Below are 5226 nucleotides of genomic sequence, written 5' to 3' on the forward strand. Positions count from 1 at the left end.
GCTGCCAGAAATGCACTTCTCCTTGACCTTTATGCTTTTATGATGCAATGTTGGATTTTATGGCTGCGAGATCTTAAAACCGCACAGTTCACACAATCCTCATCAAAGACGAGGGTAAACAGATCCCAACTAGGGATCGTGGGACTAAGACTTTGTTTATCATACAGAATATAAAATATAGTGTAAAAGTATGTAAAACAAACAAACAAAAAAGAAAAAACCTCACTGTCTTTTGGCTTTTTTAACTTTTTCCATTTCACATCTATTGTACAATTTTAGCTCCTAACATAAAGCTGGCTTAGGTTATTCAGCAGCAAAATCACAAAAATGGCTGTCCACAAATCCCAATAAAACTTTTTCACTTCCGATACAATACCGATATTGCATCTTTGAGCATTGGACGATATTGATATTGATTTGATGCAATATCAGCATGAATCATACTTTTATTTCGGACTAAATGCTGGAGCGGAATCTTATCAACGAGTTAATATAATATAATAGAGATTTTAGAAGCAGGCCAATACTGGCTGATATCGGATCGATTTCCAATATCAATAGGAGATCGGGACACCCTTAAAAACATATGTGAGAAGACTTTATGTGTGGTGGAGAACTAACACCCATAGCATCATCCAGTAAAGATGTTTTTCTGCAAGATTACGGACAAATACAGAGTAATCCTGGAGGAAAATCTATAAGAGGCTAGAAAAGGCTTAAGAGTGGGATGGAAATTCACCTTCCGACAGGAAAAACAACCTAAGCTTACATCCAGAAATTCAAAGGAATGATTCAATCAAAGTCCAGACCTACAACAATTTGAAGACCTGAGGTAAAACGTGATCATTGATCGTCTCGGACATTCTCCATCCAATCAGATTGATCAAAGAAGACAATGCTATCAGGTTGATAGGGACCCATCAACCTGATAGGGACGTACAAACTCAGACTTGCAGCTGCATCGCAGTGAAAGGTGGTTCTACAAAGTACTGACATAGGGCAGCTGAACAGAACATGCCACCTTGGGAAAATATGAAAAAGTTCAAGAATCATTTTGGAAATGTTTGTCTGAGTTCACTTAAAAGCCAAAAAGCATCGGTTGTACTGTGATTCCTGGTGGTTTTAAGAATTTAATCCCTAAATCTTAAACTGGGTTGCAGGTTTTTATTTCCTCAAAAAGTTGAGCATAATCCAATCAACCCTTACCTGCTACATTCAAGCATATGATATTAAATTAAAATGTGGGAGAGGTTATAATGCTGTCGAGTCCCACACATTTAAGCCATCAAACCCATCAAAGGCTGCATGTTTATATCCAGTGTTTATGGCCTTGATGCAAGCTTCTGCTCCTCTGGGTGTTTAGTCTGCACACTGAAATAGATTTCATGTAGGCTATGCCGATCATCGGATATCACGGCGTGAGATTTATTGGTGGATTCGTGCAGAAACGCCAATACCTCGGCCTGGTTTAAGCATTGCATAACACACAGGAGGTCCAGAGTGACAACAGGGGAAAAAAACAAAAACAAACCCCATCCACTCACATTAAGATAAAAAAAATAAAATAAAAAAATAAAAAACACAAAAAACGGCCAACCTGCTCTTTGCGTTTCTGCCAACGGCCGCAGGGACTCTCCTCCAGAATCTCACTCTCGTCCTCGCTCTCCTCCTCCTTCCCCTCCGATCCTGATTTCCTCTCCGGGACGGACATCGTCATTTTACCGCCGTATGTGTCCAGATTTCAACCCCACAGACCTCCTGCACGTCTCCTCCTCTGTCTTTCCTTCTTCCTCTTGTCCCGTGTTGTTGTGGAGGAGGAAGAGGAGGAGGTTTGCAGAGGCTGTCCGCTCCGCCGCTTGTCTGCGCAGCGCAGTCGAGAAACCCACCCCCCTTTGCCTGAAGACCACAGGCTCCCTCCGTCTGTTTGTCTGTCTGTCTGTCAGCTCCTTCTTGGCGCTCAAACCCCCCTGCAGACAAATGGATTTCCAGTTGAAAACGCGCAGCCTAACAGCCGACACGCCCTTTAGATAAAATCTACAAGTGTGCACATTGCGAGGGTTGGATAAGTCAGCGGAGTGGAAAAATACATCCCAGGACTGCATGCAACGCACGTTGTGAAACGGTTTCCCTGTGTGTCTCACCAATACCTAGAAAGCCTCGGTGGTAAATAACCGCTCCGCGACGCGCAATCATCCCGTGCGCTCATATGAAGCAACAGAGACCGACTGCTCCACGGAGAAGAGCGCATTCTCCGACCACGGTGTCTGCAGAAGCCGAGAGTTGAGCCGCTGCCAGGCACGGTGCGCAGAGAGGATGATGCCAAATACCGTAACGCCGCTAATCTGTGCGCACAGCCAGCTCCTGCGATGGAAGAGAATACGTGTATCACAGAGGATTAAATTTAGCCTGCACTTTTTTTTGTTACAGTTATAATGTTTGACAAAATTTCTGTAACATTGAATTTACAACGCTTTTTTTTTTTAAAAAGAGAGGATATAGAACAAATGTTGCGTATCAAATAAAGACAAAAATAGTTCTAATTAGGTTTTTGTTTTAAGATATATAAATAAATATCTAAATATATATGTAAAAAAATATTTTCTATTTTAGTAGCTAAAGCGGGGTAAAGTTAAAATTTAATTTGATAAAGAAATACAAACTTTGCGGGACAAACAACACATAGTGTAGTAGGGCCTCATTTTACCAGAGCGTTTGACTCCGCCCACATCCAAATTACAATACTCCCCCTGCTGGCAGAAGTTGGGTATTACACACAAAAAATATATATACTTTCCCCTCTCTTTTTGCATAAATGAAGTCATAAAAGCCTTGGAGCTTCAAAATTATTATTTATGCTCCGGCGCTTGAAAAATAAGGTGGGATTAAATAGGTAATAAACCTATTTACTCTTTCCTCTTTTTTTGCCACATAAATACATATGGAAGAGAACATGTGGACAAAGATAAGTACTTTTATTTAAGTTTTTCTTAAAATAAACAAAGCAAATTATCAGATAGTAAGCTTTATGTTGAAAATACTCAACACAGAGAAATGATTGGAGGCATCAGTGCAAGTTAAAACATGGTGATTTTAGGTATTTATTATTTCCAACATAAAACAAAAACTATTTTGTATCTGCTGTTCAGTATTATAAAAATGAAAAATTGTTTATATTTTAGTTTAATATCTTAAATCGACACTATGATACAGCAGTTAACAATGCTGGCTTGCAACAAGGAGATCCTTTGTGAATGTGTACATGCATAAAAACAAGAGAAAACTTCAAGATACAACTGATAGATAAGTTATATTTGTTTTTATACATAATGCTTGTGTATCCTCCGTCTCCATTCTAATGCTGCCCTGGGCAACTCCCAGCAAATCAATGGCAAACAGAAAACTGACATTTTCTTCCAAACCGCAGATTGTTTTAGAAAAAATACTTGTCTTTGCCCATATATGGTAGCAATGACCATTTCATGACTCATTTGCATAAAAAAACTGCAACAGAATCCTTCAAACTTTTCAAAATGTCTTTATTTTATAAATTATGTTAATAAGGATTTGTCTTATGGTGAAATGTCACTGAGACAACATCTTTGAGGTGCATGCATTCCAATCTCTGCTCATTGTTTAGAATTTTTTTATTCTTTTCTGGACATTGACTGCAGGTTTTCACCAGAAATGTGCTCAGCAAAAGCTGGAATGTAACCTCATAAAGGAATCTCAACCTTTGAAACTTTTCTCTATAACCTGATTAAGGAACCAGAGGTTTCCTCTGCTGCAATGTCAATGAAACAGAAAGGGTTCTTTGTACCTTAAGAAGTTGGGTTTGTAGTGTGAAGGCATAACGGGGTGAGCCGGGTGGGGGTGGGCGGGTCAAAGAGTACAGAAGACTCCAGCCCAGTATCCAGACTAAAGGTCGAGAGTGGAAGCTAAATACAGACTGGAAACCAGAGCTTGTGTTTGAATTGCATATTTTGCTCTATAAGACTGGACTTGTTCAACAACATTCACCAGGCTCCAGTTTCCACACAGAGGACCTCATTTTGGAAGAATTTGCCTTCCTGTTTACGGGTCTTAATGACGGATGTGTTAAAAGTGAACCTGCCTGTGGTGGAAAATGATTAATACAGGGAAATAAACCCCAGAAGGAAACCAGTAAACCAGCATTTGATGACTGGCTAACAGTGTTTCACTCAGCACGTCCAAAAAGCCACATCACATTTAGTTTTACTTCCAATCTGACTTTCTTATAACTTTTAGAGAGCTTTAGTTACTCTCAACATGGACTGGAAACAAGTCAAAAAGCAGCTAAAGTCCCAAATTAAAAAGTTTTAAAGAGTGTTGAAGAGAAAGTCACTTCCAGGAATCAGGAAATCCTCTTTTTCTGTAAGAAAAAATGTCCCAGTTTGTGCAATATTCAATAGATAAAGAACTCATCAGCAAATAGAAGTAGATTACAAAGAAAAGTATTTCTGTCTCAGTAAAAGCTGCCAGATTTCCTGTCTGGTGAATAAGTTGCATAAACTTTCAGTTTATACAGTTTAAACTGTGTAAACTGAACTACTGTGTTCATATTGATGGAAGTTACTGTGTGAACTTCCATCACTATGAACTTTCCTTTATGAAACTGTTGTGTCTTTTATTTACATCAGAAAAACAGTGGAGCCCTGCAGGGTGTGCTGAATATAGAGCCGTATCTAATAACTTGGATTATTTAAATTTTATTTCAGTAACTTGATTCACTAAGAAACACAAATTATGTATGTTTACTAGGATGTATGATAATTTTCCACTTACAGTTAGTTGAAAACATAACAAAAATGGACCCATTATGTAAAATGTGTATTTTGCATGTTTTTGTACTTCCATATGGACCTCAAATGTTTCCAAAAACAGTTCAAGTGCTAGAAAAACATGCAATCATTTGTTTTTTCTGTTATTTTTAAAATCCCGAACCAGGGCAACCCAATGTGCTCTCCAGCACATTTAGTCAGTTGGTTTTTACTGCTGCATGTGCTGTACAATGGCTGCTGGAAAAGACAAGTGTTTTATTCTTGACATACCATCCAGAAACCACCTGCTGCATTCTTGCTGGTTGTGCAGGAGGTTCCACTTCTGCTTTTCAAAGATGTACAGTTGCAGAATTGTGCACAGTTTGCAGCCATTTGCATGCACAATAGTAAACAGTAAAACCAAATAAGCAGCTGCTGGTCACACCCA

The 5226-nt window shown here is 39.0% G+C and overlaps 1 long non-coding RNA gene across 1 annotated transcript; it reads right to left on the reverse strand.

The window, feature by feature from the left end:
- Nucleotides 1-1639: 1639 nt before the first annotated feature.
- LOC106943148 (uncharacterized) lies at nucleotides 1640-2382 on the reverse strand. The gene is made up of 2 exons (XR_001423832.1): nucleotides 2148-2382; nucleotides 1640-1967 (listed from the first exon to the last, which is right to left on the reverse strand). It is a non-coding gene; the product is annotated as an uncharacterized LOC106943148 (long non-coding RNA).
- Nucleotides 2383-5226: the final 2844 nt, after the last annotated feature.

The sequence above is a fragment of the Poecilia latipinna genome, unplaced genomic scaffold, assembly GCF_001443285.1.
Source record: "Poecilia latipinna isolate Pla-1442-1.1 unplaced genomic scaffold, P_latipinna-1.0 Scaffold4921, whole genome shotgun sequence".
NCBI classification, from domain to species: Eukaryota; Metazoa; Chordata; class Actinopteri; order Cyprinodontiformes; family Poeciliidae; genus Poecilia; species Poecilia latipinna.